Consider the following 26,025-nt stretch of genomic DNA (forward strand, 5'->3'; position numbering starts at 1 on the left):
CTCTTGACTTAATCTTCACGATTAGATCTTGGCCATTCATCTCCTGTTAAACGCGTTCATCCATCCACTCACTTAATCCATCACGATACGATCTCCACTGTTCATCTGCTTTGTTACCTTGTTCAGCCATCCATTCACTTAATTCCTCACGATATGATCTCCGCCATTCATCCTGTTCATCCATTTATTCGATTAATCCCTCTGATAAGATCTCCATCGTCCATTTTCTATTCATTGACCAATCCAACGGTCCCTATGCGCTACTACATCCTTACGTCCTCCTTTCATTGATTTCAACCTCCAATCGCTCTTTTGCTTGAAAACCAATTTCGCTAAAGCTTCTTTGCTTACAACTTAGTATAGTTTAATGCTCTTTAGCTCTGCAACTTAGATAACAGCCTTAGGTTGGTGATTGTTTTAGCAATTCTGCTGAGCATAGCACTTTAGTTGGTTAGTTAGGTTATGGTGTGATTTAAGCATTTCATGATGTTTTCTTCATTACTACAGTAGAGTAGCTCTCTCGAATATGTTTGCTCTTCTTCCATCAAAAAATCAAGCTTCTTTTGACCCTATATAAGTCTGGCTTGAAACCCTTGGGTTCTCTTGCCAGATAAACAGTAACAATAGGTAGGACATTCACTTCTACTTGTGTATATAACACTGTCACCTCCAAGTTTGTATGAACCCTAGGTTGATAAGTAAAGCTAGTAGCCCAGGGAGTTGCAACATTATTGTTCCAATACCTAGGCTCATCACTTTTTGGCACCTTTTTTGAGGAGGTGTCTAAGTAGAAGCAATTACTTCTTTTTTTTATTTTCTATTCTCCAACTTTCTTTTCTTCTACTTCTAGTCTTCAATTTTCTTCCATTAGTTTATTTCTGCAAAAGTAATCTAGTAGCTTCCTTTCTTTCATTTTTCATTAGCTTCTTTCCTTTCCATTCTACAAGTACTTTCTAGCTTTAAAGAAAATCTTACAAAAACCAACCCAAAAACATTTCCTTTCATGTCTCGTACGAATAGGGACAATTTAAGGAAATTCTTGACAAACACCCCCACTGCATCCAACAGTCAACCTTCTCTCTTCTTCAGTGACTGTGAAGTGCAAGAACCTTTAGGTGAGAAACCTTACATATTTGAAGAACCTACAAGGGAAGAAGAAGAGGAAGAACTGATTCCTTCTGAACCAATGGCTGGAAACCAAAATGACAGGGGAGATAGAGAGAGAATTGAGAGTGCTTTCCCCATCAAGGAAACCAATGGGGACACTAAGATGGAGAATATAAGCCCCTCTGCTCTACCTCATTTCCATGGCCTGACCAGAGAGGACCCTAACACTTTCCTATTTGAGTTTGTTGTTTTATACTAAACCTATGACTATATAGATGATGAGCAAGAGTTAAAAATGTTTCCATCTATCCTCAAGGATGTAGCATTGAGTTGGTTCATGGGTTTACCTAGAGATAGCATCACAACTTAGACTCAGATGCACAACAGACATTCAACAAAAAATATAGGGACTACTGTAGGTCAAAGGATACTAAAGAAGAGATTTTCAAGATGACCATAGGCCACGATGAATCCTTAGAAGACTATGAAGAAATATTCCTGCTCAGTTACAAAAGGGCCAGGTGCACACTTGACCCTGAGTCACTAAAGCCGGTCCTGCTTAGAGTAGTAAGGAAGGATCTTCTGGATACCTTACATATGATAGTAGGAGGAGATGTCTACCAATTACCCTATGAGGATATTAAGACTCTCTTTTGAAACCATTCTAGGGCAGCCAGGAAAAAGGGTAGGGGTAGTCAACCGATGGCCAATATATCATCCTCCAACTTATCCATCAAGGGTGAAATTGAAAATATGCTGGAAGATTTCAAAAGTGATATGCTGCAAACCCTTACAATACAATTAGACACCATGAACATAAAAAGGAAGCAAGATAGATTCCTAATGATCTGTCTGCATATTGTCCAGTGCTGCATAGATATGGGGAACACTTTGACCAACATCCCCAATAGTTTACGCCTCCTGTGAACTATATATCTGAGGCCTATGACCCTGATTCTATGGACAAACTCTCTTAATGTGTTCCTTACCTCCTGTCCAACACTCCAACCATCTAGTACCATCACCTCTATGCTCTTGTTGTGATCCATATCCATATCTAGCTGCATTGAACTTATTTTTTTGTGCGACATTTTCTTTTTCTTCTACATTCTGATGCCTTTCTATTTTCTGTTGCCATTGACACTTACATTTATCATTATCCTTTCCTTTCCATCCTTACTGAGATTCATTCTTACACTTTGACTATTCATAGAAAATATTTCAATTTCCCAATAACTTCCTCAAGTGATCGAGGCTCATCATACTAAATACAATCTCTAAAATCTAATGGAAAACCACTGAAAAATCCCTAAACCTTAGCCTTCCCATCTTTAAGATACGATACATAACTCAATAGCTCAAGGAATTTAATTGTGTACTCTTCATCTATCATCGTTCCCATATTTATCTAATAGAATTATTTGGCCTTATTGTCGTAGTACCTTTCTGAGAAGTACTTCTTCGTGAAAATACTCTTGAACTCATGCCAACTCAATTCCTCCATCATTATGTGTTTGACCCACTTCACATCTTCCCATTAGATATCTGCTTTACCTTTTAGGATGAACATAGCCATTTTGGCCTTCATGTTTTCTGTGTACTCATGCACCTCTAATAACTTGTTCATCCCAAGTATCGAAGCCTCTACATCTTCTAGTTTCTTCAAGTGTACATTAAAAGTAGGTGGATTTGCTTTCTTAAACTCATATGTAACGTATCCCCCTCCTCCGAAAATGGTGATATTGATGATGATTATGATGCTTGGTAGAACTAGAACTAGAGTAGTACCTGTGCCCATTAACTCTCCTATATGGAGTATCCAAGAATATTCCATCTCTAATCATGTCATCTTTATCTGACTTGTGACCACCATGAGACCTACTTCCATATGCTCCATTAGTTCTGTCTTCCTATCCATGGCTGATCTAGAGTGACCCTTGTCCCTGTAATTCTGACAAACTCTATAGGAGTATTACAGTAACCTTTGCTTGTTTCTCTTGTGCCTGCATGATTTTGTAGTTATCTTCCTTACAAATGCTTATTTCTTCCTAAAAAGTTCTCAATGTGTCTGCTAAATCAGAGGAGTTCCAAACACCATGTTGTTCATTTGATTCATAGGGAGAATATCTATATTCTACCATCTTGCTAGTCATTTTGATGTCTTTCCCATAAGGGATACTATGTCAGGTAAACCAGATCACACTAACCAACATACCTTAGAAAATTTTGGGGTGGACATCTCATTTGAAATATCAACCAATCAACATAATACATGTATAACATAATCATCACAACATATATACATATAATAAATAAGCATATAACCATGTAACCATCAATCTAGCTAGAGTCCAATCATCAATGCATGACCATATAACCTACACATACCATGACCTCATGCAACAACAACCATACCAATGTACACTGAAAACACAAAAGAATAAAGAAAATGTAACCAATAATACACTCATGATGACATAGTTCACAACAACAACATCCTCTTTCACATGGTGACATCACTACAACCATGACTCACACCATGCATATGCAAAAAGAATATATACCATAAGGATGATTAACACACATAGAATCAACAACAAGGAATGACTATCACACACCTCCCATCCAGTCCAAGTGATGAATCATGCTCTGATACGACTGATGAGCCTCATCGTTGGGTAATTATATAGGCCTTAATTAGCCTTAATTCACCTCCTAGCTTAGTCAAACCAACTATTTTCACACCTTATTGCATACTTTTGATTATATTTTGTTTATGACATGAGTGAGAGTTGGATATTTTGCTTTGTGGTCTAATGTGCATATAATGCAGCAATAAAGGATATAAGCAAGGAAAAATGTAGGCATAAAGGATAAAAGCAAGGAACTATGGAAAAGACCTTAGTAAAAACTCGAATGGGACAAGGGAGAGTAATTATAGGGGGGAAATACTCATCATTTACTACCCCTCCATTCGAATTTTCCACCATCAGCTCGAAGTGCAAACAACCATCACTTTGAAGACTAGAAGACAGCTGAGCAAGTGAAAGGGATAGAAACCAGTTTTCCTTCAGTTGGGAGCCAAGGCTCCCTAATTTGAAGGGAGTCGTTAGAGACTTCAGATGTGTAAATAGAGAGGCTTATGACCTTAGTAGGATTTAGACCTCTATTGTAAAAAATCTACTTTATTTCTAAGCTGCAAGACTTGTGACAGTTTGTTCTGTAATCCATGTTTTTTTTAAATAAGAATGAGTTCTGTTTAAGCCAGCTCTGAGTTAACTCTGAGGGCTGAAGCTCTTGGTCTAGGGCTCAACCCAAGCAACCAAAGATCCTCTTTACTATACATGTATGATAGCATATATCTCTATTCTGTTTATTTTCTTAAGTAGTTGCACTTTCATTAGAACAATATAGCATAGATTATTCATGGTTTTCTTGTTCACTTGCTTCAGTAGCTGCATTTGTTGTAGTTTACTTCCATTTATGCCTTCTTTCAGTTCACAGGTTAGTTAGGAGAAAACTATCACTAGAAGGTTCTGCGTAGGTGTCTTAGCCTCATCTCCTCCCTTAGGGACTATGACAAGAGGAAGAGACCCTTCAACAACCCCCAAAAACACAGGTTTCTGGTTCTCGCATGGGTTATGGAGTTTGTCGTTTGATGCAGTTACGCGTTCACCCTCACTGGTTTTCTCTGTCATTTTCATTACAAACGACCTTCAGCACATTCTTTATGCATTGCTTCCTCGTCGTTCAATCCACAACAAACCTTCACAATCACCATCTGATTCATTAGTTTTATTCATCTCCATCCTCGCGCAAAGTCCACCACTTGCTTTATGAGCTTTAATCTCCATTGTCGATCTATCTCTTGACCCGATGGATATCGCATCACCTACACACTTTGTGTGCTTTAAATCCCCACCATTGATATGCCTCGCCCTATCCAATGGTTATCGCTTCACGCAATCGCCAACTAGCTTAGCCGATCTCCACCGTTGATCAGCCCCGCATGATCCAACAGTTATCGCGTAATCTCGGGTGGATTACTGCACAAACATTATCCACTCGAGAGCATGCAAGAAAATTGGTTTTGTCATGCTACGTGTCGCACAGTAAGGCTGATCACATGAAATTTCAGAATTCCTCTTACTGTGCTGAGGGCGCGTGAGAAACTACCTAGCACCTTAGAAACCTGCTCGATCATTTATGCACGTATCTTTTTCCTGCGATACGATCTCTGTCGTCCATCTCTTGTCTTCATCCACGCGATAAGATCTCAGTCCTTCATTGCTCCTATTAACCTTGTCTATCCATCTCTTGACTAAATCTTCGTGATTAGATCTTGGCCATTCATCTCCTGTTAACCTCGTTTATCCATCCATTCACTTAATCCCACGTGATATGATCTCTTTCGTTCATATGTTTTGTTACCTTGTTGGTCCATCCATTCACTTAATTCCTCATGATACGATCTCTACCATTCATCTTTGTCATTAACCCTGTTCATCCATTTATTTGCTTAAGCCCCGTGATAAGATCTCCATTGTCCATCTTCTATTCGTTGATCAATCTAATGGTCCCTGTGCGCTACTACATCCTTACATCCTCCTTTCATTGATTTCGACCTTCGATCGCTCTTTCACTTGAAAACCAATTTCGCTAAAGTTTCTTTGCTTACATTTAGTATAGTTTAATGCTCTTTGCTTAAATTTAGTATAGTTTAATGCTCTTTGCTTACATTTAGTATAGTTTAATGCTCTTCTTCCAACAAAGAATCAAACTTCTTCTGACCCTATAGAAGTCTGGCTTGGAAGCCTTGGGCTCTCTTTGCCAGATAAATAGTGATAGCAGGCAGGACCTTCACTTCTACATGTGCATATAGCATTGTCACCTCCAAGTTTGTACGCACCCCGGGTTGATAAGTAAAGATGGTAGCCCTAGGAGTTGCAGCATTATTGTTGCAATACCTAGGCTCATCACTTTTTGGTGTTGTTGCCGAGGAGGTGTCTAAGTAGAAGTAATTACTGCTTTCTTTTAGTTTCTAGTCTCCAACTTTCCTTTCTTCTACTTCTAGTCTTCAGTTTTCTTCCATTAGTTTATTTCTGCAAAAATAATCTAGTAGCTTCCTTTCTTTCATTTTTCTTTAGCTTCTTTCCTTTCCATTCTACAAGTACTTTCTAGTTTTAAAGAAAATCTTACAAAAACCAACCCAAAAACATTTCCTTTCATGCCTCATAGGAATAGGGACAATTTAATAGGGAAATTCTTCACAAATACCCCCATTGCATCCAACAGTCAACCTTCTCTCTTCTTCAGTGACTGTGAAGTGGAAGAACCTTTAGGTCAGCAACTTTACATATTTTAAGAACATACAAGGGAAGAAGAAGAGGAAGAACCCATTCCTACTGAACTAATGGCTGGAAACCAAAACGACAGGGGAGATAGAGAGAGAATTGGGAGTGCCTTCCCCATCAGGGAAACCAATGGGGACACTAAGATGAAGAATATAAGCCCCTCTGTTCTACCTCATTTCCATGGCCCGACCACAGAGGACCTTAAGACATTCCTATTTGTGTTTATTGTTATATGCTGAACCTATGACTATACAAAAGATGAGCAAGAGTTAAAAATGTTTCCATCTACCCTCAAGGATGTAGCATTGCGCTGGCTCATGGATTTACCTGGAGATAGCATCACAACTGGGATCAGATGCAACAAACTTTCAACAACAAATATAGTGACTATTGTAGGTCAAAGGATACTAAAGAAGATATTTTCAGGATGACCATAGGCCAGGATGAATCCTTAGAATACTATTAAGAAATATTCCAGCTCAATTACAAAAGGGCCAGGTGCACACTTGACCCTGAGTCACTAAAGCTGGTCCTGCTTAGAGGAGTAAGGGAGGATCTTCTCGATACCTTGATAGCAGGAGGAGATGTCTAACAATTACCCTATGAGGATATTAAGACTGTCTTTAGAAACCATTCTAGGGCAGCCAAGAAAAAGGGTAGGGGTAGTCAACCTATGGCCAGTACATCATCCTCCAACTTATCCATCAAGGGTGAAATTGGAAATATGCTGGAAGATTTAAAAAGGATATGATACAAACCCTTGCGATGCAATTAGATAGCATGAACATAAAAAGGAAGCAAAACAACACAGAGAGAGCCTTGGCCATCTTTTGTCCTATATGCACCATGAGGCATCCTAGGAATGAATGTCCATTGAAATGTATTAAGATTTGCTCAGTCTGTGAAGAAAGCCACTCCATAGACAAGCGCCCTTATTTACCTAGACTTAAAGTTGTATATCAAGGAGCTGAAGGTGTCACCGAGTAGCTTTTCTACATCAACCAAAGGAGATCTCCTGGGCCTAGACCATACCAATAGGGTATGCAAGGGTCATCCCATCCATATTACGACCCGAACCACACTACAGATATACCTTCTTGGGGACCCCCTGCTCATCCTTCCTGGTATACACCCCCTCCTTGGTCCTATGCATCTCAGTATCAATCCCAGCTAGCCAACAAATCATTTCAAACTCATGTTCAACCACAGCATCAGTGAATACCCCACACCAGGGGTGGAGGCCCCAATTCAACAATGTTCCAACCCTATTTCCTCCACCACCTACCTAACCACAACTCCTGCACTTTGCTCCACCCAAGCAACCTCAGATGCTTGCCCAGCCAAATCCAAACCCAAAAAATAGGCAGGCTCAACAAGCATATAGTGGAGAGACATCATACCCAGCTTATGTTGTAGAAATCTAGGAGATCAACCTAAGATCTGGGACAATTCTCCCAGACAACCAACCTCCCTCTCCGCGTAGGGAGGTTGAGGAAGAAAGAGAGGAAAGAAACCTTAATGTAAATCCACCCTTTCTTGAGAGATTAGCCCAACCACTCTAGCTTACCCCCGAAGAAATTGAACTTCTGGGAGAATTGAAAAATCTACGTGTAAACATCCCCCTTCTCCAGGCAATCAAAGATGTTCCCATTTACAACAAATTGATTAAGGAGAAGTTCTTCAAGCATACAGGAAGAAGAGAAAGGGATGCTCCTGCTATTAATGCCATTGGGTAGTTGTCTGACTTAACGCTGGGGTAGGTAATATGTCCAAAATATTTGTACCCTGGAAGCCCTCTAATAAATGTGCACATCAGTGGCACCATTTTCCCACACACTTTGATTGACCTTGGGGCTGCCATTAATGTGATTATCAAGGACACCATGCTCAAGCTCAACCTCCAAGGGTCATTGAGGAAGACCACAACAGTTTTGCAACTTGCAGACCATTCCACAGTCACCCCTGAGGGAATTGTGAAGGATTTGATGGTCTCCATTGACTCTTGGGAGTACCCTGCAGATTTCCTAGTTCTCCAAGCTAAGGCTAAGCTTATTGGTTACCCTCTCATCCTTGGGAAGCCATGGTTGGCCACAGATGATGCTTACATTAGCTACAGAGCTAGGAATATGACCATCAAGAATGGGGATATGTCCAAACAATTAGTCCTATACCCTCCTGCTCAACCTTCTCTAGAGCATGATTTACCTTTATGGTTGGAGGAGGAGGAAGAATATGAGGTTTATTCTGCCTAACTTTATGTTTTGGAAGCAACCATAGGCGGAAAACAAAAAGATGAGGATGAATTAATTGAACACCTACTCCAAAGTCCAACTCCTAGTCCATTACCATTAGAAGAAGAAGTAAGGGAAACCCAGAGAAACCATACAATTGATTTATGCTTGGCCAATTCCAACCCACTCAGTGTCAAAACCATAGAATTTGGCCCAGAGAGAACTTTGAAAATTAACCCATCTCCTTTTGCTTTAGAAGAGGAAAAGCAATGCAACATGTCGAGAGAACGCCTAGAAGCCTTCGCTTGGAGCTATAAGGAAATGAAGGGAGTACACCCCTCAGTGTGTACTCACCACATATACGTCAAAGAAGGTTGCAAGCTATTTAGGCAACCACAAAGGAGGATGAATCCAACACTTAAAGACATAGTCAGAGAAGAACTGCAAAAACTACTAGATGCAAGATTCATTTACCCTATCTGAGACAGTGAATGGGTCTCTCTTTTAGTGTTAGTTCCCTAGAAAAATGGTAAGTGGAGGATTTGTGTTGATTATAGGGAGTTGAACAAAGCCACAAAGAAGGATCAATTTCCTCTACCCTTCATTGACCAATTGCTAGATGGCCTGGCAGGGAAGAAGTTCTTTTCTTTCCTAGATGGATTCAGTGGGTACAACCAAATCCAAGTTTGCCCTGAAGACTAGGATAAGACAACAATCGCCTATCCTTGGGGTACTTTTCCCTATAGGGTCCTTCCTTTTCGCCTATGCAATGCTCCTGCCACTTTCAAGAGAGCAGTCTTAAGTATTTTTGCTGAATTAGTACATGATGCTGTGGAAATCTATATGGATGATTTTACACCTTATGTCTGTGATTTCCAAGAAGCCTTGACTAACCTAGGCAAAGTATTACACAAATGCATTGAAATGAATCTGTCTCTCAGTCTAGAAAAAATTGAATTCTTAATGACTGAAGGGATTGTGCTAGGTCATTCAATATCTCAACAAGGACTGCAGGTGGATCGAAACAAAATAGCAATCATCCAAGGGGTCCCACCTCCACAAAAGCAGAGAGATGTCAAGAGTTTCTTAGGGTTAGCTAGATATTACCGAAGGTTCATAAAAGACTTGAACAAGTTGGCCTCTCCTTTGTTTGGGTTGTTGGCCAAAGATTCTAAGTTTATATGGTCAAAGAGCTATCAAGAGGCTTTAGACATTCTAAAGGGTAATTTAACCATTACACCAATCTCTAGAGGCCCAAACTAGGCCCTCCCTTTTCATATTCATGCTGATGCCTCACACAAAGCCATCGGAGAAACCTTAGGTAAAGAAGAGGAGAAATTTCCCTATTCCATCTATCTTATTTGTAAGAACCTGTCAAAGGATGAATTAAACTATACTGTGACCGAAAAATAACTTCTGGGCATTGTGCATTCATTAAAAAAATTTAGGCATTACATTATAGGCTATCAAACATTTGTGCATACTGATCATGTTGCAATCAAATATTTAATGAACAAACCAGATGTGAATGCTAGAATTATAAGATGGTTGCTTTTATTACAACAGTTTGATCTAACTATTGTTGATAACCTTGGTAAGGAAAATGTTGTTTCTGACTTTCTATCTAGGATGAATCTACTTGCAAGTGAAGAAGGAATGGTGGATGACTAGTTACCAGATGAGCATTTGTTTGCTATTTCAGTTCTCTCCCTATGGTTTGTTGATATAGCAAACTATTTGGTATCAACCCAGTTCGCACCAAACTTTCCCTCCAAGGAAAAGAGAATGATCGTTAGGAAAAGCACCCCGTTCACCTGGATTGGGGGCAATCTATTCAAACTTGGCCCAGATCAAATCTTGAGAAGTTGTGTAAGGGAAGAGGAAGTCTTTGACATCCTTCTGACATGTCATGATGGGCCTTGTCGAGGTCACTTTGCAACAAAGAGGACAACATTCAAAGTGGTGTAAGCAGGATATTATTGGCCCACTCTTCATCAAGATGTGAAAAAGTACATTAATCAGTTTGATCGGTGCGAGAGGATGGGAAAGCCTACTCCAAGAGATGAAATGCCCCTACAACATCAAGTGACTTTTGAGCCATTTGACACGTGGGCCTATCAACCCTCCTTCAAGGAAAAAACAACACATCATTGTGTGCACTGATTATTTGACTAAGTGGGCTGAAACCAAGGAAATTAAGGAAACAACATAAGAGAAGGTGGTTGAGTTCCTAAGGGAGAATGTATTCTACAAATTTGGGTACCCTAGAGAACTAGTCACAGACCAAGGTAGCCAGTTTACCTCCAGCATGATTGAAGAACTTCTCAGTCATCACAAAATCAAGCATAGGACCTCCACTCCTTATCATCCACAAGCTAATGGGCAAGTGGAGGTGACCAATAGGGCACTGGAGAACATATTAACCAAGTTAGTGAGCAGCAGCAGGAAGGATTGGGTAGAGAGACTACTTGAGGCCACCTGGGCCTATAATACAACATGGAATACCACCACTAGATTTACATGCTATGAGCTGGTATATGGGAAAAAGGCTTTGTTGTCCATTGAGTTTGAATATAACACATTGAGGATGGTGGCCCAAATATATTTGGATCTCAGTCATGCACAGAAAGAAATATTTTTACATTTGAGTGGCTTGGATGAATTCAAAATGCAGGCCCTCCTACATACAGAGATAGTTCAGCTTCATAGGAAGATTTGGCATGACAAACATATTAAGGAGAAGCAATTTCAAGAGGAAGACTAGGCATTGTTATATGATTCTAGGTCTAAAGACTTCAAGGGAAAGCTAAGTACAAGATGGCTCAGATCTTATGTGGTGGAAAGATGCCATGACAATGGTTGAGTGCAAATCAGAACTATATATGAAGAAGCCATTCCGTTGCTAGTTAATGAACACCGATTGAAAATGTACAAGAGGCCTTTATCAAAACAAGAGTTCATTGACAATATCAATAAGACAGTAATGATGGTGGAGCAATTTCTAGCTCCTCCCTCATCAGGTCACTGAAAAAGGAAAAAAAAAGAATAAGGATTCGGGTGAAATCCTCCATGAGGTGCCTGAGTCCCATGTTTGGGTTGAAAACCTCATGAGGCAGCCTAAGGATCAGAAAAAACGAAAAATAGTAAGAAGATCCCTGGGTCAAAACCTTCCTTGAGGCACCCAAGGTAGATATCTAGGGTGAAAACCTCTCTGAGCCAACGTAGGTGTTTTTAATATATATATATCTATATATATATATATATATATATATATATATATATATATATATATATATATATATATATATATATAGTAGTAGTAATAATAGTAGTAACAATAATAATAATAAAAACATAATTGTTATTTGCAGGTGGGTGGGAAAGACAATCAAGGAGTAAAGAGAAGATCCAAAGGGTACCCTACCTGACATATATTCATCTCCTCCATTCCTTACCATGCATCCCTCCATCAATTCCCTTGTTTTTCACTTCATTTCTTCAATTCAGGTAAATATTGTGTTTTCTACAGGATCCCCTGAATGGTAGATTGGTTAGGTCCCTAAAATTCATACTAGACATTATCTAACCAATCGCCTCATCCATTACTATCATTCTTGCATCCACACACACTCCTACTCCCTCTATCCATTCATTACAACATCCTCACAGCACCAGCCAACAACATGATCAAGAAATTCTAACGGAGACACCAAACATTGCCAAGTGGTAATCCAGGAGCTCCACAGCAGTAGCAACAACATTAGATCCAGGAGCTCCACATCAGCAGCAGTAGCATTAGATCTTCAGTCACAGAAACTTGCAAAAGATAATAAACCATCAAAAGACAGTAGAGGAGGAAGAAGAATGACCATCAGTAGCACCTCTGATCTTCGACAGTTGTAGCATGGCATCAAGACCACATGTAAGTATCCCACTCACTCACTCATATGCATCATTTGATCAAAATTTGTAAAGGTTAAGAAGTATTTGGTTTATAAGTGAAAAGGTGGAAAAAAAAATCTTTTTAGAAGGTGAAGAATGCATAGAGGATAAAAATGGAGTAAGGAGGGACAATCTGCCATACCCATGGAGTGAGGTAGGCAAACAACTCATCAAATATATCTCATATGAGGGTAGATACAGTGTTGTTTATGGCTACCATTTTAGGATGCTTGAAGAATTAAGACCTTGGGTAGAAACACCAGTTCACCAAAGACTCAACATACCCTATTTCTTGATGCAATCACTCATAGACTCCAACAACAAAGTAAAGCAGGGTAATTCCCAACAGTTGGCTCACCATGGGTTGATCAAGATCCTCATTAAGGATGCCCTCCAAAACCTCAGGATCCCTATAAAATGGCCAGTCTTCAGAGACTTACCAGCAAAGGATGACATCAAAACCCTCACCTATGATGTTAGTCCTTCTGTTAGTGAGGAGAAGGCAAAACAAAAATAAGAAGATACAGAGCTAGATGGGGATGAGATGGATGAAGAAGAAACTAATACAGAGGAACGTGATGAAGCAAAAGAGAATGAGGATGATGTTGAAACAGGGAGGAAGAAGGCATTGACATAAAAGGGGAAGAACAAAAGGAGGATTCACCTAGGGTGTCTCTAGATGTCCCTGAGGGGGAGGCAGTAGCTGCCATCACTGCTTTCAGCACACCAGTCAAACAAAAAAGGGAAAATAAGGAGGCCATCAGTGTAGGATGCCAGCTAAATCCTATGCTCTTTACCTCAGAGAATAATGGCTACAATTTCAGATTTAAACACTAGCACAGAGAGTGACCATGCCATTTCAGAACTACAGGCAGTTTCTTGATCTTTGTGATCAAAGTGCACTAGAGGATAGGGTCAAAATGGCTAAGTTTTACTTGCATAACATGGCCCTCACAGACATGAATATTTGGGATCCTAATGCAGAGATAGGAGATCTACAATTAATAGCTTTGGCATCATGGATGAACCATGAGGATTCAAGGGATGCATAGATGAAAAGAATATTGGCCAGAGAGAAAAATGAACCTCTTTTCATCAGAGCTGAATAATCAAATCCCATGGCCCTAATCAACACCCATAATCTAATTTCAAATGATCCTCAACTGGCACCTAGATATCGTGCTACCCAAGAGCAAGTAATTTCACATTTTGAGCATTTGTTTAGGCTACTAAGAGATGATAATATACATGCCTACTAAAGGAGATGGAACACACTACCACACAGCTTGAAGATAAGAGAATATCACTTCCCTCAAAGGTTGAGAGAGGCACTCAACATGACACCTATGTATAAGAAATCAATTCAAAGGTTGAAGGTCAATTGGATAGGCATAAAACTCAGTCCATCACTACTCCTAGGGATGCTAGAAGGGAGAAAAGAAGAAGAGGAAAAGAGGCAGTCGGAAGAAGTAGAAATGAAAGCAGGCTTCTATAAAAAATAAGAAGAGACCATAACAGAAGCATGGGATGTCAGAGAGGCTACCAGAGCCATGAAGGACATGGACATTGACTAAGTTTCTCAGAGGATGAGCAACACTTTCAGTAGTGGGTGATGATGAGCCTCATCATTTGGTGATTATATGGGCCTTAATTAGCCTTAATTTACCTCCTAGCTTAGTCAAACCAACTATTCTCACACCTTATTGCATACTTTTGATTATATTTTGTTTATGAGATGAGTTAGAGTTGGATATTTTTCTTTGTGGTCTAATCTGCATATAATGCGGGAAAAAGGATACAAGAAAGGAAAAATGTAGGCATAAAGGATAAAAGCAAGGAACTATGTCAAAGACCTTGGTCAAAACTCGAATGGGACAAATGAGAGTAATTATAAGAGGTATATCCTCTTCATTTACTACCCCACCATTCGAATATTACTCCATCAGCTCAGAGTGAAAACAACCATGACTTTGAAGACTAGAAGACAACCGAGCAAGTGAAACGAACAGAAACCACTTTTTATTGAATTGGGACCCAAGCCTCCATAATTTGAAGGAAGTCGTTAGAGACTTCAAATGTATAAATAGAGAGGCTTCAGACCTCAGCATGATTTGAACTTCTATTGTAAAAACTCTACTTTATTTCTCAGCTGCAAGACTTGTGACAGTTTGTTCTGTAATCCATGGTTTTTTTATAAAAAGAATGAGTTTTGTTTAAGCGAGCTTTGAGTTAAGTCTGAGGGCTAAAGCTCTTGGGTTAGGGCCCAACCCAAGCAGCCAAAGCTCCTCTTTACTATACATGTATGTTAGCATAGAGCTCTATTCTGTTTATTTGCTTATGTAGTGTTGGGTCTTGAAAATGTCATTCATTTCCATTACACTTTCACTATTATGTCCATTATCTCACCTCCATTTAACCTCCATTTCACTACTATGTCACTACATCCATCCCACTTTCATTATCATTGGGCCACACTGATGTTTTTCCAAACTTTGTTAATTCTTCGCCTTTCTAAGTGAATTTGCGGTTAAAAATTAGAAAATAATGTGCATATGCTTATACCTAACAAGTGGGTTGAGATTATCGACATGTGTAGGTCAAAATGAGGCTTCTAGAAGACCTTTATGTGGCACCCTAAGGCCAAATTCGAATTTCAGTGGAGAGAATCATGGGATCATGAGGATATGTGTGACATCTCCTAATTGTATTGAAACTCTAAGAAGACATGTGTCTTATCAGTTCCTATTTTGATTAGGACTCTAGAGCTAGAGGGAGAGATTCATGGACTCTCATTAATGAGATGGCTTCTCATCTTTTTGTATAAATAGGAGATCTCTCTCCTTCATTTGTTAGATTTTTAGTTCTAAAGCTTGAATCTTGTAGCTTTTTGGTGGCTCTTTAGCTTGGAGTTTGTAGTTCTTCCTTGATGGCTTTGGAAAGCTTTGGAGAGATTTGTTGTACTTTGTAATTTTGAAGAATTTGAATAAAGCTTTGATGTTCTCAACATGGAAGGAGATGTGAAGTAGATGTCATGGACCATATTAGAATGTAAAGTAGAGTAGATTTTATTTTGTAGTTTTTCTTTGATTTCATTCAAATATGTCATTTTATTGCATTCAAGTTTGATAGTTTAGATTTTCCATTCATGCAATTTTAATTCATGCAAGTGTGTTCAACTGGTTGATTGTAGATTAGATTTTCTTTACATGTTCTTGTATTTTCTTATTAGATCATTCTCTCATGCTATATGATGATATTTCCGGAGCCTTAGGTAATAACTAATTTGCAAGTTAGTTGTTGGCGAAATTGGTGAAATATTATGATTATGGATGGGATTATTAGCTTGCTTTTCATTAGTGTAAAGTTAGATAGTTTAATGTCATTCTCTCATGCTATATGATGATGTTTCCAGAGCCTTTAGTTGGTAACTAATTTGCAAGTTAGTTGTTGGCGAAATTGGTGAAATATTATGATTATGGATGGGATTATTGGCTTGCTTTTCATTAGTGTAACATTAGATAGTTTTTCGTTCTCTCATGTTATATGATGATGTTTCCAGAGCCTTTAGTTGATAATTGATTGAAAGGTTTATTGGCGAAATGTTATGATTATGAATGAGATGACTTGCTTTCCATTAGTTTTTCATTCTCTCATGTTATATGATGATGTTTCCAGAGCCTTTAGTTGATAATTGATTGAAAGGTTTATTGGTGAAATGTTATGATTATGAATGAGATGACTTGCTTTCCATTAGTGTAGCATTAGATAGTTTAGTGTCATTTTCTCATACCATATAATGATGTTTCCAGAGCCTTTAGTTGATTACTGATTTGCAGGTTAATTGGCGACATTGGTGAAATGTTATGATTATGGATGAGATTATTGGCTAGTTTAATTTGCTTTCTTGGATTTCATTTAGATGTTATCATTTTATCTTTCATTTCATAGATATTTTTCCAGCTTAGATTAATCTAACTATTTAAAGTTTTGATTTATTTCATTTTCTCTTTTCTTTAGAAATTAGATTCTACCATAAGAAACAAAACCCCCAAAAACAACATAAACTATAAAACAACGAAGTAAGAAAAAGGGTTAACTAAGCACATATGGTGCAAATCAGTTTACGACTCCCAGATTGATAATTTATGTAGAGCAATTTAGGACACTAAATTGACTAAACAGGTAGTTTCACTTTCAATACAACAATATAGCATAGATTATTCATGCTTTTCCTATTCATTTGCTTCAGTAGCTACATTTGTTGTAGTTTACTTCCATTTATGCCTTCTTTCAGTTCACAGGTTAGTTAGGAGAAAAATTTCACCATAAGGTTGTGCGCAGGTGTCTCGGCCTCATCTCCTCCCTCTGGGACCATGACTTGAAGAAGGTACCCTTCAACAACCCCCAAAAACACAAATTTCTGGTTCTTGCATGGGCTATGGAGTTTGTCATTTGATGCAGTTACTCCTTCACCCTCACTGGTTTTCTCTATGGTTTTCATTAGAAACCGCCTTCAACATGTTCTTCATGCATTGCTTCCTCGCCATCCAATCCGCAAAAAAACTTCACAATCATCATCCAATTCATTAGTTTTAGTCAACTACATCCTCACGCGATGTCCACCACTTGCTTTATGAGCTTTAATCTCCAACATCGATCTGTCTCTTGATCCGATGGCTATCACATCACCTCAGTACTTTATGCACTTTAAATCCCCACCGTCGATTTTCCTCACCTAATCCAATGACTATTGCTTCACCCAATTGCCAACTAGCTTGGCTAATCTCCACCGTTGATTAGCCCCACCTGATCTAACAATGATCGCGCAATCTCGTGCGGATTAGTGCATGAATGTTATCCACCCGAGAGCACATGAGAAAAGTGGTTTTTTCATGCTACATGTCACGAAATAAGGCTAATCATGTGAAATTTCAAAATTCCGCTTATTGGCTTGAGGGCACGCGAGAAACTACCTACTGCCTTAGAAACCCGCTCCACCATTTCCGCATATTTCTTTTCTGCGACACGATCTCCACCGTATATCTCTTGACATCATCCACGCGATAAGATCTCAGCCGTTCATCGCTGCTATTAACCCCATTCATCCATCTCTTGACTTAATCTCCACGATTAGATCTCAGCCATTCATCTCCTATAAACCTCATTCGTCCATCCACTCACTTAATCCATCGCAATAAAATCTCCACCATTCATCTGCTTTGTTACCTTGTTCATCCATCCATTCACTTAATTCCTCGCGATACAATCTCCACCATTCATCCTGTTCATTAATCCCATTCATCCATTTATTCACTTAATCCCTGCCATAAGATCTCCATTGTCCATCTTCTGTTCGTTGATCAATTCAATGGTCCCTATGTGCTATTGCATCCTTACGTCCTCCTTTCATTGATTTCGACCTCCGATCGTTCTTCTACTTGAAAACCAATTTCGTTTATGTTTCGTTTCTTACACCTTAGTATAGTTTAATGCTCTTTAGCTCTGCAACTTAGATAACAGCCTTAGGTTAGTGATGGTTTCAGCAATTCTACTTAGCATAGTTGTTTAGTTCGTTAGTTAGGTTATGGTGTGATTTAATCATTTCATGTTGCTTTGTTCATTATTGCAGTAGAGTAGCTCTCTCTTAGAATAGGTTTGCTCTTCTTCCATCAAATAATTATGCTTCTTCCGACCCTATAGAAGTCTGGCTTGGAACCCCTAGGGTCTCTTGCCAGATAAACAGTGACAACAGGCAGGACCTTCACTTCTACTTATGCATATAGCACTGTCACCTCCAAGTTTGTACGAAGCCCGTGTTAATAAGTAAAGCTGGTAGCCTTGGGAGTTGCAGCATTATTTTTGCAATACCTAGGCTCGTAAATGACTCTGTAACACCCTCATCCCACATCTACCCAAGTAACATGAAAAACTAGGGTAAACATGTGATGGGAGGCCAATATAATGGGATTCAACCTCCTAGGTGATGTTAAGGAAGTGGAATTGATGGAAACACACCATAGAAACCTTCCACATTAGCAATAGAAGTCCCAGGAGACATCCCAACCCCTCAAGTAACTATCCCTTAAGACCAACTGAAGTTTTAGACCATTAAAACCCTGGACTCTCCCTTAATATTAGCATGCATGCATCGAGGAGTCTTTGGACACTCCCACAACATTCGTATGCATGAATCTAGGGAATTTTCTCCTCATACATGTGCTTATGTCTTTGGGGTTTATGCCATTTTTTCATGCCCAGATGCAAGGTCACTACCCAAAACTCAATGACACTTTCAAAACTCAATATAATATCACAATAATGATACAAATGCAATTTCTTAAACAAGGACTTGACTCGACCCCTACTAGCCATGACTGGAATTTCATCAAACATGTCACAGATAAGTAATGTATAGGCTTAAACAATAGATGCACGCTTATGGGTCTCATACATATTTGAGAATCGCTAAGCAACATTGTTCCCTTATATCATTAACTACACTATTGTTTATTAGCTCATAGATACATTGTTCATTCACTTACAAATCAAAACATGAGGAGAGTTGTGGTGAAGTAAAATTATGAGTGCAGACATAAACAATTCCTCTAGCCCGATAATGGGTCTAGCCACAACCAATAAATTATATGGAATATTTCCTTAGGTTAGAACCAATTAAGAGGGTCTACCTCTTAGTATGCTTATCCCATTTGATGATGTCCTTGCTTGCTCACTCCAACTATCCCTTGTTTCCTTCTTCAAACACCTGAAGCAAGTAAACACCAGCAAACAACAACCCTGATAATAGACAAATTGTAATTCAACCTACTTAACAAGATAGGAAACATTAAGACATGAACATGTAAGATGACATATCATGTAGGAAATCAATCGATGGTTGCATACATATTGAATCAAGAAGAGATTGCAACTATTGTCTTCACATTGCCGTTCTCCTCCGACAAAACCAGGTTCCCACACACTTCTGCTAGCATTCCATGATGGCCTCAATGGTGATAGTTTTAAGGCTCTTCCCTTTAGGCTTCACAGTAAACCAAATTCAAACTTCTTGCTCACACAACTAGAGAGATACAACTATGAATACCTTGTTGTTTGCTCCAAACTTAATTAGCACTAGCACACCAACATTAACATTCTAACTCTAACACTAGCTTGTTCTTGGGAAAAATGGAGGTTTATATAGCATGAATGGATGGGAGATACATCCTCTTCTCATGGGAGAAGGTATTATATCTTGAGGTAGTTCCATCATTATAGGGGAAAGGAGCCCAAATTGACATGCTCGACCCCATCCGGCCAAACCATTTAGTAGACTTCCGTTACGACACTTCTAGAGCTAGAAGCTTCAACTCTTTATTTAAAAAACTTTCCATAAGAGTAGCAGAATGATTGGAACAATGATAGGTCACTACAGTTGGTGCTAGGGACAATGTTAATCCCTACATATCAGCACGAGGAGGACAAGGGCCATTAGCGCCAGTCTTGTAAACTGGGAAAAACAAAATATTTTGGGAAAATGGTGCAAAAGGGAATTGTTCTGCTCATGAAGAGGGACACAGTGGGAGTTTCCTCATGAAGGAAAAACATGTAGAATTCACTGTAGAGGTCCTCCAGGATTAAGGAATGGGGAGTACACGGACAGTGATAAAGTGTTGTGTAAGAGATGTCCCCTAAAGCGTGAAGGCCAAACTAGAGTGAGGGATGAAATGCTTTATGAATCAGTGCGGGGAACCATAGTTTACTATCGAAAAACATGGAAGCAAGTAGAGATACATATACATAATTGAGAACTATGTCAAATGATACATGAATCGTGGTATGGACATAGCCATCTAGAGAATGATCATGTGAATGGATCCAAGCATGGTCACACCCATCCGTCAAACATGATCATAATGAAACCAAGGTATGGTCGTAGCCATCCATCTAAAAGAGCCATGTATATCAACATAACCATGTCACATCACTTTGCAACCTAAACTTTTGTGATATTAGCCTAGGGTCTTGCACTCCAACATTACCCGATCAAAGTACAAATTCTAAAATGTGAATAGATGTGTTGATGTCGAACATGCTAGAAAGTCGCTTGATTACCAATAAATGACATAAACTATTAACAAGCGTGAGAGAAACCACCAATAATGACAATGGTCTTCAAGGTACTATAAGGACAATCCATGGAATGTGAATAAAGGAACTAAAGTCGAACACCCATGAAATCACTCGATCGAAAGCCAATGATGTGAACTTGTCATCGAGTGCGAAGAACTTGCCATTAGGGAATGCAAGCTCTAAGGTACTAGACGAGAGTCTCTCGGTCAACTTTCCAGTTAATGAGTTGAAGTTGACGGGAAGCGACCGTGTTGAAGGAGGGCCATAATGTATCCCACATCATCGACGTGAGACAAAAAGATACAGAATGATTTTGGATGATATAGAGAATCAGAGGTAAATGTAACTGCAGAAGGACAACTCTTGAACATATCAGCGACACTACTGGAAGTTTGGTAGCTTTTGGGTCCATAGGATCGGTGGTCATGAGGATGTGGCAGAGATAAAATGGAAGGCAAAAATGAATGGCCCAACCTAGGATGGTCAATGATACAAAGGAGGATGTCCCAACCTGACACGAAGTAGAAAGTGTCATGTTCAAGAGTAAGCTGCCAACATAACTGATTAGATTTCGAAATCCCCCCCATCATTCCTGGAAGGTACCCCAATTATTTTTTAATCACAAGCTTGAAAGGGATAGCATGTGCTTGCATTATAAGTCCATCCTTCGGATGAATCCGACCTAGTAAGTTCAACGAGACCTAGGAAGGAGAAGCTCATGTTCGTCATGGTGACGAATCCAAGGTCATTTGATATTTGAACGAGTTTGACAAAGGTGTAACCCAATATCTTTTTCATGTTTAGGGAACTTGAAAAATACATGGAAAAGAAAAATCCACATGGTCCCTTTTTCTACATTTGTGTCTCTCGAGCCCGAACAGGTAGAAAATGATACTTGAGAGAACCGCTTGACCATTTCAGTCAAGGAGTACCTTTTTCTTAAATAGTACATCCCAGTGCAAAAAAGGGGTAAACTTATACTGGGCACACAACGTTTCACAGCCTTTATCGAGTTCAAAACGACAAGAGCTCGGCAATATTTTCATGTTTAAAGGGTCCAAAAAGAGATGAAAACAAACCCCCCCCCCCCCCCATTTTTATCCTCCTTAATGAGTCAAAAAAGGGAAAAATACTCGGAAATATTTTCACCTTTTACGAGTCAGAAAACATCTTAAAAGTGACTCGTCCTAGAGGAATGAGTGGTATAAAGGGTAGCAACTAGTTCTGGCAATGGTGGAACTGCCAAAAACATGTAATGGTTAAGAGGCTCACTAATAAAACTACTCATCACTGAGGTTCCGTAGGAAAGGAAAAGAAACCAAGTGAAAGCAGATGATCAGCCAAAGATATGGTGGCGATGGAATGAAATAACCAAGGCTCATCTAGCATAAATTAGCTGATAAAAAAAGGCAATCATGAGATGTAAATCAGGCATGGATTCTGTTATCGCTCAGGTTGTTCCCCAAAAGTTGTAAGAAAAGGGAATACGGCCGAGATAACCATAGACCAATCTTTTAGATGCGGATTCTAGCCAATCTGCATCTAGAGAGGGCTCTCTCTTTATGATTTAGCTTTTTTTTGAGGTATATTAGGCTACTTATGAAGCACAAGGGTTTCTTTGATTTTTGGATGGTGGCATTCAATAGAATAGGGGTGTAAATCTGAGAAATTCAGTCCATTGTGGTAATGGAGTCTATGAGGATGAGCTGCTGGATGTGGTTTGTTTGACAGAGGGTGGTACTACAGAGCAAGGTAATCAACCATGGAACAATTTGTTAGCTGGAATCAGGTGGGATGGAGTCAGGGGGTGAAGGGAAATTAAGAATCCTTCATCATGTTGACAGAGGGAAAGTGGATGAATATTGCCAGGGAGTAGTTAAAAATTCCTTAGCTATATTCAATATGTAAGAACCAGGGGAAACATGAGCAATTAAGAATTCCTGCTTATGCTGATTCCGAAGAAAACATAAACAATAACAAAGATTGAACACAGAGTGCAGTCAAGCAAGTTCTGGGTTATTCTTTTTCTTTATTATTCAGATCATGAAACATATATGATATATAAAAACGCAGAAACTATGAAACATGAGTTAAAAAGACTTATTGATCCATGAAATAATTCGAGAATTCTGTAACATAGTCCTTTGCCATCAATTCCACATCCAAAGATTTCATCAACAATGCATTCCAACAGCTTTTTATTCAGAAGATTTTCAGAGTTACAGCGCAGTCTAAGAGATGTATCACCAACCCCTAATACTTCGCTTGGGGAGGTATTTGTAGAAAAATGTTTACAAAATATCTCAAAGAGATAATGTCTAGTAATAACTTCTTCTACCTACTCAAAAGGAAAAATAAATGATCTTGAAAATAGGGAGAAATGAATGCAGAAGTAAATGCTGCTGTGCTGGCCACTCAGTTGGTGAGATGCGTTGACTGTAAGCTCAGCGACCAGGCCGGTGGTTGTTTTTGTTGATATTCCGTTCTGCTGGCACAACTTCCTCGGGCGTATTTAATTTTGATTTTATAGACTGCAGCCCCACGAGACCCTCACCCGTTCTTTTTCTCTGCTTTATGATATCTGTTGTATTCTGGGATAAAACAAAAGTTTGAAACACACCTACAGGATTTCCAACATGCTTTTCCACCACTTCTCTTCTAGTAACTGATGTCTTCGCAGCTTTCACAAAGTCTCATCTGCGTCTGTGTAACTGTAGAAGTTAGGCTGGACCGAAAAAAGATGTTTCACTTCATGCGCTATATAAAATAGATTTTCCAAGTTTCTGTAAAGAGTTTGGCCAGATGGAAGGGTCTTCCCTGCTGGAGTACTTGATGATGCTTTTAGTTGATCAGCAGCATGTTTATTCAACCTGAGCTGGTACTGAGCTTGTCTCAACAGGGGTTCATTGTTTCCCACCAGACTTGGCAAGCCCCTTTCTTGCAAAACTGCAAATATTTCCATAAAAGAGTCTATCTCCACCTGCATATCCTGGCTTTTCCTTTCCAAATTATGCATTAGGGTTCTCATGGCCAGAACTCTTTTGATTGTTAGAATGGTTGTTGGGTCCCTATAATACTAGTGATTACCCAATTACTATTGTAGTTATACCCCTTATTTATATTTTTGTGCCCCTATTACCCCCATATTGTTACTTCTGTGCCCCATAGAATCCCTCTATTGTTATTTTTGTGGCTTTATATTATTATTGTTAGGTCGGCTGGATTATATTGTGATTCCTTAGACTCCTATATATAGAAAGGAGGTTTTGTCATTTGTATCATCCAAGAATTGTTCATTTATGTAAAGTAAAGGAGGTTGCCCCCTCGAAGAGGCTGAATTCTAAGGCGTTGATCTATCTTTTCTATCTTTTCTTGAGCTGGTTTCATAACATTTGGTATCAGAGCTTTGGATTCTAGGGTTTCGCTGCTCCAAACAGGTCATCGTGGAATTTTCGCTATAACTTTTTTTCTGTGATGTTTCAGAAGTCGCAAAAAAAACACATTTGAGAAGAAATCGCGCTGAACCTTGGGTCTGAATTTCAGAGCTTTTTGTGTGATATTTGCGGAAATATGATCTAAGGAAGTTGGTCTTTTTGCAGACTCCTGAATTACATTCAAAACATGTGACTTGGGGAAAATCGTCATAACTTTCTCTCTGGGGATCGGATTCAAATTTTGTAAGAAGGTACAGAAAGAGGACAGACTGTATTTTCATGTGTGTGTGTTTCAGATTCAAAGGTTGAAACAGTGACTCGTGGTACATCGTACAAGTTCCCTCTACTGAAGTAGTCTAAAAGCAAGTCACTGTGGGAGATTTCACATAACTCTTCCTTGGAGAATCCAATTTGGCTCAGACTTGTGGCATTGGAAAGAGGACACAGAAGGCTACTACAGGTAGAAATTTTAGAACTGGATGATCCGAAATTACAGAGATAAATCAGATTCAATATCAGGCTTCTATAAAGTGAAAAAAGGTGTGTAGTTTTTTTTTTTTAATTTTTGTGTAAGCTTGGTTTAACGAAATTCAAATGGCATATTAAAGCATTATTATCGGTAACTGATGCGCCGAGGAAAGAAAATGCAAACACCTAGTAAGGAACCTGAAATCTCTAGCATGAGTCATGAAGAAGAGGAAGAAATGCTACATGATATATCAAAATTACAAGAACAAGTGCAACAAATGTCACGCTCACAAAAGCTAACAGAAGCTAAGATAAGTGGCGTGGAATCTAAGATAAAGGGCATGGAAGCTAAGATGGATGATTCGAAGATAGATTTGAAGAGAGACATGGCAGATTTGAAGATAGATTTGAAGACAGACATGGAAGAATTGAAGAAGTTGCTACAAGAAAGGGTCACTAATGGTGAAAAGGTAGTAAAGGAAACTCATGATGAGAACAAAAGAAATGTTAATCATGATTCCATAGATGCTAATGTTGGATCGAAGAATCACCATATTCCAAAAATCGATATGAGGAAGTTTGATGGCAAGGATCCCGCCACATGGATATTATAGATGGAGCAATTCTTCGATCTCAATAATGTGCAAAATGCACAAAAGGTAAGTATGGCAACTGTATATTTGGAACCAAATCAGTTTGTATGGTATCAATGGCTTTGCTCTCATAAACAATTTATCACTTGGGAAATTTTTACGGAAGAATTGATAGCACAATATGAAGATACAAAAAGAAACACTTTTTTTAGCCAATTGATAAGTCTCAAACAAAAGGGTTCAGTAATGGAGCACATTGAGGAGTTCCAAAAATTGAACATAAGGGTAAAAGATATTCCAGAGGAGCATAGGATTGATGTGTTCATAGGGTCTTTAAAGGATAATATCCAACATGATGTTCACCTTTGGGAACCTGATTCATTAGAGAAGGCATTCAGGTTAGCAAGAAAAATGGAAAGCAAAATTATGGCAACCAGGAAGCATACCACTCACAACTATAAAGACGAAAGTGTTGTTGCCCCTAGTATTCCACAACGTATAAGGTTGACACCACAACAATTGGAAGAAAAAAGAGCAAAAGGGCTTTGTTACAGTTGAGATAGCAAATACACTAAAGGTCATAAGTGTGCTAAGAAGAAATTATTCTACATAGATTGTGAAGAGGAAGAAGAAAAGGAGCAAGAAAGGTAAAAAGAAGAAGATATACTCCAGGAAAAAAGCCTAGATGAAGAACAAATAAATCAGACCATATCTTGTAATGCATTGGCGGGAATTACCACTCCTCAAACCATCAAGATAGAAGGAC

This window comes from Pinus tabuliformis, chromosome 1_2 (assembly GCF_031772625.1).
Source record: "Pinus tabuliformis cultivar Carrire ecotype Pingquan chromosome 1_2, CPIR1, whole genome shotgun sequence".
Classification (NCBI taxonomy): Eukaryota; Viridiplantae; Streptophyta; class Pinopsida; order Pinales; family Pinaceae; genus Pinus; species Pinus tabuliformis.